The sequence below is a fragment of the Miniopterus schreibersii genome, assembly GCF_964146895.1.
Source record: "Miniopterus schreibersii genome assembly, chromosome: 5".
In the NCBI taxonomy this organism is placed as follows: Eukaryota; Metazoa; Chordata; class Mammalia; order Chiroptera; family Miniopteridae; genus Miniopterus; species Miniopterus schreibersii.
In genome coordinates this window covers 28,567,769-28,584,397 of record NC_138106.1, presented here as the reverse complement: position 1 = coordinate 28,584,397, position 16,629 = coordinate 28,567,769, and the positions used below count along the sequence as shown (strand labels likewise).

The 16,629-nt window shown below is 35.5% G+C and overlaps 1 protein-coding gene across 1 annotated transcript in view; it reads left to right on the top strand.

Moving 5' to 3' along the window:
• Nucleotides 1-16,629, top strand: part of SPATA16 (spermatogenesis associated 16) — a gene marked incomplete at its 3' end in the record, with an annotated part of 163,949 nt that overhangs the window by 61,459 nt on the left and 85,861 nt on the right.

Genomic DNA, 16,629 nt, shown 5'->3' with positions numbered 1-16,629 from the left:
TACAGTAATCTGATGGGGAAGGGGGCTTAGGTTGTAGGTGGCTGTCTCTAGAACATTTGCAAATAACACTTTCTTGGAAAATGAGGTTTAAGGAATTTAAGTAGGTAATAAAAATGTTCCATAAAACTTATAGCATGAGGCTGACGTGAATTCCCTTTGTGTAAGATGGTCATAGGAGTTACCTGAGCTCAATTAAATGATGGATATGGAAGGCAGAATTAATCCCAACTACTCTCACTTTGCAGTCAAACAACCAACATGCCACATTTATTTACCTGTGTGTTAATGTCCACTTTTAAAAATTAAAATAGGTTTTTATAAATTTCTTCTTATCAATTTTTTATTTTTATGGATATCTGTAAAATAGTTTTCCTTAAGAGGTAATCTATTAATGTCTTTATAATCTAATCAGAAGATAAATAGGAGAAAGCTAGATGCAACTTCAGAACTAGATTGCAACTAGTAAAGAGCTGCTGGTGGTGTGCTGGGATCAGCTTGTACAGACTCTGAAATTAGCAATCCTGGGACAATTTACACTATGGAAATTGGCAATCACTACAAATCTGGGCTTTTTTGGTTTGAAGTAGAGCTAGGTTACTAGCATATCATTAATTATAACTTAATTGTATCAAGCTTAACTGAGTTAAATGGTGACAAAAAATTATTATGGGTCTTAAAACATACAAACAAGAATTTGAAAATTAAGAATTTCTTAGTATTTGACATGTAAAATTGGCAATGAATATTCACTGTCCTTGACATGTATATCCCTGCAGTGAAATAAGCACAACTATTTTATACCATTTGGTAACTGACCTGATAATGCTCCATGAGAAAGGTCCTGATAATTGTTGGTTATGCTGGTGTAGACTTTCCAACAGAGAAGTAGATACAATTGCTTTCAGATACAAGTGCTTTTTTATCTTGGTTTCCTTGGTTTCCTCAATACACAGTATTACTGCTCTTAATATATAGTGTTGGTTGTCCTTTTTTCCCCGCAAGGGAAAGATTGCTATGGATTATGAACATGAATATCTTAGTCTCTTAGCTATCAGAGTTATAATATGAGACAATAAATATAAATCAATATATAAATCATTCATGTTTATCATTAAAGTCTTAGGAGATTCGTGTAGTTTGGTTCAGGTCTCTTACAAGCACGTTCTATTAAAACTCATTGGAAAAGCCAATACATCAAGGTTACTTCCTCTAAGATGCCAAGTAGTCATGTTTCTGAGATTGAGAAGGATCTACCAAATACAATAATATATGCCATTTTTATCTGATTTAGGAGGTCTTAAAACCATGATTCCCAGTGAAGTGGGTCATGCCCTACCTGTTCCAAGTTAGAGTATTTCTAGTCAGTACCTAGAAATTGGGCTGTCTAAGCTTTCCTGAGCCTAACCAGCTCTACTAAGGAAGGAATTCCTAGTGAAGCCAGAAAATATTCCCAGGACAGCCTCATGAAAACCCAGATTCTCAACCAGAGAAGCTAGAGGCTAAAGGCAAGGGATCAGTCCATTTTACAGCAATGGGAAGGTTCTTTTATTTTATGGGCCAATATCTTTTCAGTAACATGCTGCTAGAAGACAGAGCAAGAATATAGAGATGGTAGAAAACAGGAACAAAAATAGGGATATTTTATTTCAGTGTAGGTTCTGCAAGGATGCTAGTCACCCTTGAGAAGACAACTGGCACTGGTTAAAGTGATGAAAACCACATTTTCAGAAGTCTAAATTGAGATTGCTGTAACCCAGAAAGAAACAAGAAATCTCTGAGGCCTTACCTGAAATAGCAAGTAGCCTAGCTCTTTAACATCTCTTTGTTTCTATGCATATAAAAGTATGTGTTTAAGGAGAATGTCTTTGCTCAAATCTGTTCTTCCTCTTCCAACACCAACAGTTACACACACATACGCACACAATCACATCATTTGGCACTACCTTCATAAGAAAGATGATAAGACCCCCCCAAAAAAATATGCAGAGATGGGAAACAAACAAACAAAAGCCAAGACAGACTATTTTTGGAAGAGAATTAGTGACTCATGATAACATGAATGGCATAATGTCTTTCTTCTCTGTATGCTCAATGTTTAGCACAGGGCTTGCCACATACCAAGCACCAGCTTGGGGTTTGCAAATTAAATTAGCTAGTTTTGGAGTTGGTAATTAATAACCATTTAGCTTTATCAGTAAGAAGATATTACATGAAAATGTTAGTACAACTCTGGTTGAAAGATAAATATGTATGTGCACATAGTAGTTAAAGTGACAGAGTCATGTCTCCTATAATGAAGATCCATAAGGCAAAAAATAGATGATATTGCACAGAATCTTTAGTTAAGACCATGCTGTGTAAAAGGTAGCAAATAGAAGGTAACACTAAAGGAGAAAGCACAGCAAAGCCTTTGTACCCACCACTGAGGAAGAATTAGCCATATATATCTACATACATGAACTAGAGAGCAGTGGAGTAGAGCAGGAGTAACACACTCGAATGCTTGCAAAGCCCAGGCAGATAGTGTGTGGAGGCCAATTATTAGATTAAAAGGTGTCTTATGAACTACAGAGAACTGGAGATTACTAACTAGAGTGACCATATAATTTATCTGTCAAACTGAACACTTACAATAGTGAAAGTGGGCACTACTAAAAAATTATACCAGGAAAACAGGCATCAGCCAGGACTGCAATGAGCACACTAGCTATATAGTCACCCTACCACCGGCCCTTCTGAAGGGAGTGTCCGTATTCCAGTCCAGCTAATGTAGCTGTGTAGGAATGTAGGTTCAGCGTTGTACATTTTTGAGTCTTCCAGGAATAGTATAAGAATTCAGAGCTTTCCAAGAAATTTCTTGACTTTTAAATGTTGGCAATTATTTTGAGTTTTTCAAACACAGTGCCATCTTAAGAAAGCTAAAGTGGTCCCATCCATGAAAATGTTATTCACTGAGGAATCAATTTTCCAAATGACCAATTTTCAGAATTCCCCAAATTTAAGGTTTACTAAAACTTATTTTGAGAAATAATCTTATTGAATAATTAATATGAACACATTTTCTTATGTATATATTCCTCATGAAACATTTAGCAAATAGTTTTATTTAAGTTTAGAGAATTTTCAGTTTTTCAAAAGCCAGTCATAGAATGGTTTATTCTTACGAAATGTCTCCTTTTTGTGTGTATGATTATTATTCTACTGCTCTTGAATATAGTCTATGACTATTTTCTTTTTATGAATACAACCATAATTTTAACTTGTAGTTTAACAGTTTACATGAATTTCTTTCTAGTATCTTTGTGATTTTTTTTAACACTTTATAATTTGGGGGATTTGGTCCCCAATTTTTGGAAAGTGACCAAACTTACTTATTTAATAAAATATATTTGTAACTACTTATAGCATTTACAATGATTCGTATCTAATGAGGTGATTTTCACAGCTCTTGGCTCCCTCCCTGAAGCCAGACACAGCACAGTCTGTAGATCCCACAAAGCAGGGAGGGTGAAGAACAGGGAGGAATGAAAGGCCCCAGAAACCTGAAGTCCTGGCTCCCTTCAAATTTATCTAGAGGATAACTAAAACTTTTTTAAAGAGCTAAAATAAACTAAGATTTAGTAAATAAATATGTTTATAAATTTGATAAATTGGTCAATGACAAACTCATTATCTTATGAGTTGACCTAGAGCCCACAGAAGGCTGTGAGCCGCAGCATCAGATTTGACTTCTGGCTCAAATCTTCTTTCAGTTCTCAATGAAGCCTGGAGTTTAATCCTTCACAGATAAAAACTGAGCTTCCTTCTACCAGCAAGAGGATTCCTTTCCATGTCAGTTTTGTGCTAGGTCATTTGGGGGAACATTTTAGTCTAAAACCAGCAGTCCACTATTAGAAAAAGATGATATTTCATAGGGGGCAATGGCTTTAGTTAATTTATCATCTGCAACCAATCTGGTCTGTTCTACCTTTCATTTTTGCAACCTTACTTAATATCATGTCTGTAATATTGCAAAAAACAGATTAAATAATAAAATGTGCAGTCTAAAAATTTCTTATCTTAGTCCTTCTTAAAGTAATGCACTAAGTGGCACACTGGATTTCAGAGGTATTTTATATTACATGTGCCTTTCAGGATAGAAAAAAGCAAATTGATAAGTTGCCACCAAGTTGTATCAGTCTGTTTGCTACACTAAGAATTTTCTCCCTCTTAGGTAATTCTCAGCTTTGCCTCTCTCATGCTCGATCTCTGACAGTGTATTCTCTTTATTTCTACTTTACCATTTTGGCTACCTGCCAATCTCATTCTCCTTCTCTGCCCTTTACTCTTTTCTTGTCTCATGCGTCCTACCTCTTTCTCAAAAATGTATCTCTTCCTTGTGAGCATCCTTTTGCTTCTGGTCTTTCATAAGCCATCCTCAGTGCATCTCATTTAGTCTGCAAGCCCTTGGCCGTCCTTGGTGATTGCCATTGATGTAACTGAAGAGTGATTGCATTAGCTTTTGTTTCATTTTATTTTTGGTACTCTGAGTTTGAAACTACTTAGGATATTTGAATTTTCTGGAAAACTGCCCTCTAGATGAATGTAGAATGAAAGCCTCAAGTGATAAATCCCTTGAAAAACTGATTCTTTGAGACATGTATACTCAGCCATGCCTAAGGTGTGACATGTCAGGGTATCAATTTTTGAATGAAAATTAGTGTTAACACTTAGGGTCTGGGCTCTATATGAGCATAGAAGCATCAAGATATCCCAGAGTTGTTTGTTTGCATTTTGCTTTCTGTTTTTGCCAAGCAGTGTTTCCTGTTCAGGTAAATCAAAACACAATACTTTACGATCTACTAATTCATGGCTATCCTCACTGATATGCCAGATAGTAGAGGTTGGTAGAGGTGGGAGTAGGCAGGTTCCTGAGAATGATTTTGGGGTTTGGTTTTGTTGTTGTTGTTCTTGCAAAAGCTGATCCCTGGAAATTAGGCATAATGCATATATAAATTTCAATTGGGGAAGAAAAACAAAAGAGTGATCCAAAAATAAATTGAAATGTTTGTTCAGAAATCTGGTAACATAGAACAGTGGCGTTGTTGTAGATAAGCAATCGCTCAGGAGTGATACAACAACAGCAAACAGCAAGAAACAGTGTGAGCTTTTTTGGTGTCATGGAACTCTGATTTTTAAGTGAGATTATTATGTATCTTGCAAGAGAGGAGAATATACTGACAGGTAGACTCAAGACAAGTGATTCTAAAGAGATTATAGTAGTGTTGGGAGCTTATTTTAACTTAGTTCTGAATCAAATGGAAATGTAAAATCCATTCACTTACCATGCAAGTTGCTAAAAATACATCAAAGATTTTTTTGGTTAAAATAAGTTTTCATTTGTGCCTATGAACAGAATAAATGAAGACTGTAGCTTAATTTTTATTCTGACACTGGCCATCTGTCTAAAGGGCTTTCTTTCTCTTTCCTGGAGACAATGGGCCGGCACAGCCTCTGTGTGGGCTGGCATGAGTCAGTCACATGTAGCATGCGGCTGAATGTTAGAGGATGGGCATAATCTGATCACTCTACCATTATGTGGCCCTCCCTTTTCCCAGACAGGAAAAAGCTGTATGGACCTGAGACATTGTGAAAATGTGGCTTCTTGGGCATGATTCATAAAACAGGCAATAATAAATATAGATTTAGTCATTTTACATGGCTTAGGGTAAACACTTGACTGTAAGACAACAGCTCACCCAATTTTGATGTATGTAAGGTATAGTGTTTGTGATATCAAGGAAAAAAGTGAAGGTTAAAATATACTAAAGCCAGCTCTTATGTCTTAAAATTTCTAAATTGTAGATTTATAAATGTCTAATCTTTTAACAAAAATACTAATCTTAAGGTTGTAATAACATTAAGTAGCTTAAAAGTAATTCTATTGCCTTAAGAAAGGTTGAACTTTTGAACATAATCCAAAGTATAAGTAAATTATTGCAAAGATACAAAATTTTATATAAATATAGAAAGAAATTTTAACTCAGGCTCTTGAAAAGAACATCCAAAAATTTGTTAGAGAGAAACAAACAGTGATCGACTTTGTGAATACACCATCTTGCTAATGTTTACCATGGTAAATATTTTTGCATTTGCATTACCTATAAACATTTCTAAAATAGCTTAGAAATGCGCAGTTCTTGGACTGTGTGTACTTTCTGCAAAGATTGGTCCAGAAAACGTATGGCATAGTACAGAAAAATTGTTTTTCTTTGCTGTAGAGCCAACCTTGCATTTAAAAAAAAAAAAGTGGATGGAGCTATGAAGACTACGTAAACAAGAACACTGAAAGGTTCTAGGATGTCACATTTTAAGTGCAAAGAAGTAAAGATCTTTTCTTCCCTCCCTTCTTCTGTTCAATCAGATGTCCACTTAATTTCACATTTTCCACAATAATGGAATGTAGAAAACCAATTAAACATTTAAAAGTTTAATCCAAAAAAGCTAAAGTTTAACTCTGAGTGTTCTGTGCTGTTTTCTAATACCTAAGTGTTGCCAGGTGAATCAGAGTTTAGTCTGCAGGTGCTATAATTATGATAAATGGATTGAAACCTCCATGTTTTTGATCTGTAAATTGGAGATAATAATAGCACCTATGTCACATAGGTTATTATGAGGATAAATGAGACCATTTATATAGTGCATTTAGCACAGTATTTGGCACATCATAAACTCTCGATAAAAAAAATGAGCTATTATCATTGTTTTTGTTGTTAACAATTAGAGTTCTTGGAAGATAGATGAAGCTACCTTAAGAAAAAATGAGTTCCTCAAAATTGAAAGCAGAATCTGTTGAGCATTCATTTAGCTGAGGTATTGCACTACAAGAGGCAAGACTGCACCATAAGAGTATTAGATCCCATCTCCCTTTGAGAGTCAACATGTCTGTGTTTTGGGAAAGCTGTGTTGACATATGGGTTGAAGGGCAAGATTTTGGTTGGCTTAGTGAACTAAAGTGGCAAGATTCTGAGTTTTTTTTTAAAAACTTTGTGGATGAATATATCATGAATTTTAACATCCTGTTTTATTCTGCATGATATTGCAGTTATTGCTGAAGGGGGTTAGATTGTGGAGCCCCCTAGGGTGGGCCAGTCGAACTTCAAATAACAGAGGAAGACAACAGTTCAGGGAACCTGGTCTTGACTCAAATTCTCCCTTTTTTCCTTTCCTCATTTCTGTCAAAAATAGCCATACCCTGACAAAAGATTACACTGGAAATCCTAATAGCACACTGCCAGAAACTCTGAGATTCTTACCCTTTAAAAAAAAAACAAAAACTGGCATTGGCTCAACACACTATTATGCACATACATTAATCTTGATTCCACTAATTCTGAAAATTGCTTATAAGTCAAAAGTTCTGTTTCTGTGTCTGTCTGCTAAAGAAGAGTCATCTACACTTAGAGAATTATAGTCAAGCCAGAAAGGCCTTTGTTCTATTCCCAGGACTACAAATGACTAGCTCTATGTGACCTTGGGCAAGTTAATTCAGTAAACTCAGTTTCAATTTCCTCAACCATAAAATGGAGATAATAATACCACTTTACAAAGTAAACATAAGGATTAAATGAAATCATTAATAAAAACACTAAACTCAGTGCCTGGCATATAGTAAGCCCTCAATTAATTATTGCTGTTGTTGTTATCACTAGCTTTGAAGAATTGTGTTTAAAACCTAATACATTAACTCTGAGTTAATTCTGTTGAGTGAAAATTTTATGTAAAGATTATATTTCTGGACTACCACCCCAACTTATTGCAATTTTAGTAGCCATTATCTCTGACCCTCGTCTCTTTGCCAAACTTTATAGCAGATGCTGGCTGTGTATTATCATTGCTCCTCACGGCTCAGCAGAGATGTTATGTTCTGCATATTGTAGGTGAGGAAACATGAGGTAGAGGTTGATCAACTTGTTAAAGATCACACCACTGAAAATCTGGAATTTGAACTTAATTTTGTCTTTGAGACACTGACTCACGCACAAAAATATACACCGGGCGTTTTCAAATTTCATATTTGTCATTTGGGTGCCTTTGAAATTGTATTGCCTTGCTGTTGTTTACATTTTTGTTTTTATTACTAATGAGCCTGTGCATCTTTAATATAACTATTGCCCAAGCATGTTTCCTCTTCTGTGAAACATCCATTTGAGTATTTATCTGTTGCTCATTATTTTAATTGGATCGTTTGCCTTGTTATCATCGAATCACAGAATTTTTTTGTATATCTGGGTACTAATAATTTTTTATATGTGTTGAAAGTCCTTTATTCCAATTTATGACTTATATAATCATACTCTTCATGGCATCTTTCAATAAAAAATAAGCTTAAAGACTTAGTTTTAGTTAAATTAAATGTAGTCAACTTCCTTTATAATTTGCACTGAGTTTTAAGAAATTCTCTCTTATCCCAAGCTCATCAAGATAGCCTTCTCTATTGTCTTAAAGTTTTAAAACTTTTCTTTGCGTGTGTGTTTGGGATGGGGCAGGATTACATTCTTACTTTATTATTGGCTGTATTCCCTATGCTGTGTTTTACATCGTCATGACTATTTTGTAACTACCAACTTGTGCTTCTTAATTCCTTCCTCTTTTTCACCCAGCCTCCCAACCCCTCTTTCACCTGACAACCATCAGTTTGTGCTCTGTGTCTATAAGTCTATTTCTTTTTGTTTCCTCATTCATTTTGTTCTTTAGATTCCACATATAAGTAAAATTGTATGGTATTTGTCTTTTTCTATCTGACTTATTTAACTTAGCATAATACCCTCTAGGTCTATCCATGTTGTTGCAAATGGTAAGATTTTACTTTTTACGGCCTAGTAATAATATTCCATTGTCTATATGTATCACATCTTCTTTATCCAGTTATCTACTGATGGTCACATAGGTTGTGTCCATATCTTATCTATTATAAATAACACTGCAAAAAAACATAAGGATGCACATATCTTTTCAAATTAGTGTTTTGGATTCCTTCAGATAAATACCAAGAAGTGAAATTGCTGGGTCATAAAATAGTTCTATTTCTAATTTTTTGAGGAACCTCTATACTGCTTTCAACGTGGCTGCACTAATTTGCAATCTCACCAACAGTGCACAAGAGTTGCCTTTTCTCCACATCCTCGCCAACACTTGTTTTTTATTGACTTATTGATGGTAGCCATTCTGACAGGTGTGAGCTGCTATTTCATTGTGGTTTTAATTTATGTTTCTCTGATGATTACTGGCATTGATCATCTTTTCATATGTCTATTGGCCATCTGTATGTCCTCTTTAGAGAAGTATCTACCCATTTTTTAAATTGCTTTTTTCTTTCTTTCTTTCTTTTGGTGTTAAATAGTCCTAAAATTTATATAGAACCACAGAAGAACTTGATTAGCCACAGCAATCTTGAGAAAGAACAAAGTGGGAGGAATCACGCTACCTGATATAGTAATGGAAGCAGCCGGTACTGGCATAAAAACAGACACATAGATCAGTTGAACAGAGTACAGAGTCCAGAAATAAGCCACACCTATATGGTCAATTAATATATGACAAAGGAGGCAAGAACACAATTGGTTTTGAGAAAACTGGACAGATACATGCAAAAAAATGAAACTAGACCACCTTCTTACATATATACAAGAATAAAACCAAAATGGATTAAAGAATTAAATATAAGATCCAAAACCATAAAACTCATAGAAGAAAACATGGACAGTAAACGCTGTAATACAATTCTTAGTAATATTTTTTAATATATGTCCTAGGGCAAGGGAATCAAAATAAATAAATAAACATTGCCAACACCACACTATTGTATATAGGATGGTTTTATAATAAATATGTCTTGATATATGGCAAAGCAAACCTCCCTAACAGATTCTTTTTCAGGAATGTCTTGTTTATCCTTGGCCTTTTGACCTTCCATATAAATTGTAGAAAGTGTGAATTTGAATTCCAAAGTAAGACAGTGAAGGTTCTGGTTAGGAATTTCCACAGCAGGCTTTCTCACGTTTTCTTGTATTCTTTCTAAATCCAAAGCCAAAACCGCCATATAGTTCCACTATTTTTCTCTAGTTCTTTCATTGAATGTGTTAGTTGTTAAGGAAACTTTTATGCCAATTCTCTATAATCTCATTCAGAAGATAAAACAGAAGAGAATATTTTCTATCTCATTTTATGAAGCCAGCATTACACTAATACCAAAATAACACAAAGACATTACAAGAAAAGAAAACTACAGACCAATATCTCTCATGAACATAGATGCAAAACACAATGGAGGAAAGATAAACAACGGGACTGGAACAACTTAAAAATACACATTAAAAAAAAGAATCTAGACCCTTACACCCTTCAAACAGGTTAACTCAAAGTGAATTATAGGCCCAAATGTAAACCATAAAGCTATAGAATTCTTGCAATATAGGAGAAAATCTAGGTGATTTGGAGGTATAGCAATGCCTTTTTAGATACATCAAAGTTATGATCCATGAAAGAAAGAGTTAATAACTGGACTTCATTAAAATTAAAAACTTCTGCTTTGTGGAAAACGTTGTTAAGAGAATGAGAAGACAAGCCACAGATTGGAAGAAAATATTTGCAAAAGACATATCTGATAAAGAAGTGTTATCCAAAATATACCACAAACTCTTAAAACTTAATAATAAGAAAATAAGCAACACAATTTTAAAAATAAGCAAAAGGCCTGAACAAACACCCCACAAAGACGATATACAGATGGCAAGCAAGTATATGAAAACATGTTGAACATTATTAGAGAACTGCAAATTATAATACCAATGACATACCACTTAACACCTATTAGAATGGCCAAAACCCTAAAACAATAACAACACCAAAGCCTGGAGAGGATGTGGAACAACAGGAGTTCTGGTCCATTGCTGATTGGAATGCAAAATGGTACAACCACTTAGAAAGGCAATTTGGCAGCTTCTTACAAAGCTAAATATATACTTACCATATAATACAGTATTTACACAAATGAATTGAAAACTTATGTTCACACAAAAACCTGCACACAGATGTTAATAGCAGCTTTATTCATTATTGCCAAAAACTGGAGACAAATAAGGCGTCTTTCAGTAGATGAATGGATAAACTGTGGTACACCCAGACGATGAAATATTATATAGCACCAAAAAAATGAGCTATAAAATCATAAAAAGAACCTAATGCATATTACTAAGAGAAAGGAGCCAACCTGAAAAGGTTACATAATGTATGATTCCAACTATATTACATTCTGGAAAAGGCAAAACCATGGAGATAACAACACAAAATAGTGGTGCCAGATGAATAAGCCAAGCACTTAGGATTTTTAGGGCAGTGACACTATTCTCCATGATACTGCAATAATAGACACATGTCATCATACATTTGTAAAAATCCATGGAGTGTACCCCACCCAGAATTAACCCTAATGTAAACTATAGCCTGAATGGTAATGATATGCCAATGTATGTTCATTAATTGATTATAACAAATGTACCACGTGGTGGGGGAATGTGTGATTGGGTAAGGACAGGGGATGGTATGGGAAATCTTCCTACTTTCTACTGTTTTGGTATAAACCGAAAACTGTTCTAAAAAATAAAGTTTTATTAATTTTAAAAAAGTAATTTAAAAAAAGTATCCACTAAGGAATGCTAAAATAGTAGGCAAAACTTTGAGGAGAAATATGATATCAGCATGATCTCACATTATCTCCCTCAAATATTTATCATTTAGAAAGGGAAACTTAGTAACTCTATGATGAAGATACAGCAAACACGAGCGTAATCATGTGATCAAGGTTAATGTCACCAATAATAAAACAACAATATTATGTACCCTCTGCTAATATACAATAAGGATATTACATCACACCTATAGTATTTTTTCTAAAATGGATAAATTTAATATAATCATGAGAAAATGTCAAACAAACTCAAGTTAGGAGATATTCTACATGATAACTATTCAGTACTCATTAAAAGTGTCAAGGCCAGGAAAGACAAGGAAAGAATTAGGAAATGTCAAAACTTGGAGGACACCAAGGAGACACAACCCAATGTTACTGTGGGATCCTTGATTGGATCCTGGAACAGGAAATGGCATTGTGGGTAAAGCTGGTGAACATTTTAAAAATCGGTAGTCTACTTAATAGTAACATACCAATATTAATTTCCTGTTTTAGTCATTGTACTATGGTTATATATAAGTTGTCAAAATTAAAGAAAGCTAGGGGAAGGTGGGTGTAAGGGTATATATTAATGATCTGTACTATTTTTGCAAATTTTCTGTAAATTTAAAATTGTTTCAAAATAATCTTTTTAAAAAAACACCTACTTGTTATGTTTGTTTTCAGTTCACCTTGTTTAAGAGTATCAGCTGTCCTGGGTATGGTTTCTCTGATCATCTTATCTACCATATTCCCAAATATGCAAGCCAAGACTTAACATTTTAAGGACATTTTCATCATATTTCTCTCTCGGCCTATTTTGGGATATCCTTTGCCTGCTATAATTTAAGAACGTGTTCTTTTTCTACATATTATATCTCCTACAGAGCCATCTTAATTTTAGCTCCTGAAGCTCATTTGTGTATTCTTTTACACTCTTGTTTAGTTACCTGAATCACAAAATCCACTGCTAACTCCATTAGAATTGGGGCTAGATGACCAGGATGGGCAATCCAGTTTTATCACTTACAGTTGTGTTGGCCTCGGCAAGACCTTGACCCTCTTTGACAGGGATAATAATAGTGGTAGCGCCTCGTCTCACCTCTTCAGGAGTTAATAGGAGAATCAACTCTCTCCTTTCCCTTTGATTCCTGATATCATACTCTGGATTTTTCCCAACCTCTCGGATCTTTTCTTGCCAGTCTCTTATTCCTCAATCTACTGCTTAATAACCAGTATTTCCAAAAGTTCTATCTCCTTAACATTTTTTTTAATTGTGCATTTACTTTCTCTTGGCCATTAAATCCCCTTTCCTGGCTTTAATCAATATACTAATGACTCCCAAATGTATGCCTAAATTCTCAGATCTTAACCCCAGTCTCCACATTTATACAGTCAAGCACCTTCTGAATAGTGTAGCTGTATTATAGCATCTCAATCAACATATGTTCTAAGCTGAACTCTTTAGTAACCTCAGATACTTAGCTCTCCAATATCTTGTCTAACATAAGGGGTTGATTAATTAAATAATGAAAATGCCCACAGAATACAATGCAACCATTTTAATTAATGCTACAGATGAGCCTACTTCAAGCACATTATGAAAAGGAAAGGTTCTTTGGAAAAGACAATAATGCTGGGAAAATAGAAGGCAGCAGGGAAAAAGGAAGACCAAATGTGAGATGTGACTCCATAAAGGAAGCCATAGGCAGGAGTCTGTGGAGTCGAACAGGGCTGCTGAGGACAGGACACTGAGGACATCACTCATTCAGAGGGTCTCCAGGAGTATGAAGCCAACTCAATGGCACATACTCCATGCAGATGAATATTTACTCTATGGAACATATACTCACCATATTGTTCATGTTAAAAAACGGGTTAAAAAACAATGTGTGTAGTATGCCTCATTTAGAGAACAAATTTGAACACATCTGTCTTCAGACTAATTACTTTAAATGGCTCTGCATAACCTACAAAATAAATCCTGGCAAAAATTTTAAAGGTTTCTTGTCATTAAGACTCTGTTTGTCTCTCTGGCCTCCTCTTTCTCTCTCTCTCTCTCTCTCTCTCTCTCTCTCTCTCTCACACACACACACACACACACACACACACACTTTTCAATATTGAAATATTACCCGGGCCAAACAGGATGCTATTTCATGCTTATGCATATTTGTATATTCCATTTTCTCTGCTCAGGATAGCTTTTCCCTCTTTGTTCACCTCTAAAGCCCTGCTTGGGGCCCACCTCCTCTGGGAAGGTTTCCCTGACTCTCTCTTCTCCCAATAGAGTTAATTACTCCTTTTCTCTATACTATTTCTCTGCTTGCCTTTATTGCTACTAGTGCATATTCTATGTCATAATTATCTCCTTAAATGTCAATTCATCTTGGAAGACCAGGGGGTCTTGAAGAGGGAGCACTGAGCCCCTTTTTTACCTTCACTACCTACCTTTATGACTCAGTTATATTACTCACATTATAAATATTTGTGGAACCAAAATTAGAATGCATATGAAAGTACATAATATAACACAGAGTGCTCTGAAGTGAAAGACAGATTATTGCTATTTAAATTCACACTATAACACACTGGCATTTTAAGTCAGCATTATAAAAACAAATCCTTCAAAAGGGGGCTTCTTACCCAAATTAACATCAACTAGGGGTCAAAAACTTGAATCTAATAGTTAAGTAAGTAAGATCTCCTTAGACCAGGTGGGTATAGCTACAAGTAGAGAATAATAGAAAAGCTCCTTATTCCACAACTTAATAAAAATCTACAAAAGGATTTATTAGAAATAATTTGACCCAGACTTTGTAATGAAAACTTTATGATTTTCACTCTACATCTTATATGATTTGAATTTCCCCAAGCCTTATCCACTTGTGAACACAAGTCAAATTATAATAATGGCAACAACTCAATAAATTAGCTTATCCAGGATCTCCGCCTGCATAATATAAGACTTCACCTTTCCCCCAACTTACCCGGGACTCACACACATTCCAGAAAAGGGTAGAGTGGGATAACATGATATGAATAAGTTAGCTTTTAATATCAGCTTCTGAGGGATGTACATGGTTTTATGCATGCAACTTGGTACAAATCTGCTCACAAAAACACATAATTCTAATGTTTGGTATGTAATTTCGTAGAGATACTATATTCATAAACTTTTTCACAGATTTTGACAATTTCAGCAAATTAATGGCGATTCTGCCCTGTTGGCCCTTCCTGCACACCCCCAACATTCTACCTCCCATCGACAGCTTTATCAGTCTAACACCTCCTCAACCTTCAATTAATTATCTCAGGTTTTTCCTACAAGGCCTGGAGGACCACCCACTTGTCTGGCAGATGTTTGATTTCTTTGCCATTAATCAGGGAAAACCTTAACTAACATCCCTCTCCCTTTTTAAAAATAAGTTTCAGACTTGTAATGATTACTGTTGATTTGACTGACTCCACTCTTCGCCTGTGGGCTTAAGCTTATTGAATGAAATGGCAAGCTGGCACTGGACACTTCTTAAATTTCCATGTTCCCTTTTGTGTTTCCATCAATATTTTGAAATCCAACTAGGTTAAATGCATGTGTAATGTGACCTTGTTGTTACTGGGCTTTCATTCCAGCCTTCAGACTCTGGCTTCCTCAGCAAGGAATTGGGAACAAGCCCCAGGTCAGGGAAAGGGGTGGCCAAGGGAATTCCCTCTTTGCAAATGTCATCTGAGCACTCTCCTGGGGATCTCATGACATTCTTTTCCTACGTTTGTTGTGTGCTGAGTGTAATGGCTCGAAAGAATATCTTTGCGTCATGAGTTTCTGTCAGTTGGCTGCCACGTGAAAGATTTTGCTTTCTTCAAATAAGTTCTGTAAAGTCCTGGCCAAGGCAGTCTATTCCCAAATCCCTATTTCTCCCTGGGGCACAAATGACTACATTGTCTCTTGAGGATGCGAGTCCCAGCCCTTGGATGGGAAGAGTCTTTTCCTGAGTCAGGAAGGGTGGAAATGGCCCTGAGACTTCCCCTGTCTCACATTGGATCATCCCCGGGGTAGTAGAAGCATCTCAAAAGTACATTAACAGGGTTACTATTAACTCCCCTCTACAATAAGAAGCAGGGTCTCCCCTACACTGACAATGAATATTTATCCTTACAGTGTATCTAGGGCCCCTGGATCTCAGCCCCGCACCATCACCAACACTAGACACACCCTAGGCCCCACCTTCCTTCAAAGGACACACTTACTCCCTTCAGGTTTTTGAAACATTTATAATTTTACTAAGAAGCTCTTGCTGCAGTCTACTCTTCTGTGAACTGGTATTGTTTGTTTCTTCATGCCTACAGAACTGCTCGGTTCTTTTCTTAATAACAACTCCCATGAAAAAATACTTGCCAGCTATTATTGCTTGCAAAATTAAAAACACAAATAAAAGAAATAAGTCAAACATCATGCAAACTCTAGTTTAATAAAACAGAAAGAAGAAAAAAAAGAGCATTGTCTCTGCCTACGTTAAATCCCCTTCAAGCAAACATCTAAATAAACAGATGGATGTTGTACTGTGCCCCAAAAGAAATGGGAAAGTTTCCTGAAATCAATACCAGGAACCAGTTCAAGGCTGCAAAAGCTTCTCCTAAGAGTGAAAGGGCGATTACCTTGTAAATTTGACGTTGTACTGTTAGAATCTAGCATCTGCTTCTGTCTTTTATGTATTAAAGCTTAATAGTACAAATGCTACTTGTAACTTGCACATATTAAGTGCTCAATAAATAAATAGTTGTTTGCTTTTAATATGTAACTCTATAGCTTTTTAATTCCTAACTCTATAGCTTTCTTTATGCTGTTCAGATCTGGAATCTTTTTTTTTTCTTTAACCCTGTTTGTGTTCTATTTTCATCTAAGGAACTGTGTATAGAGA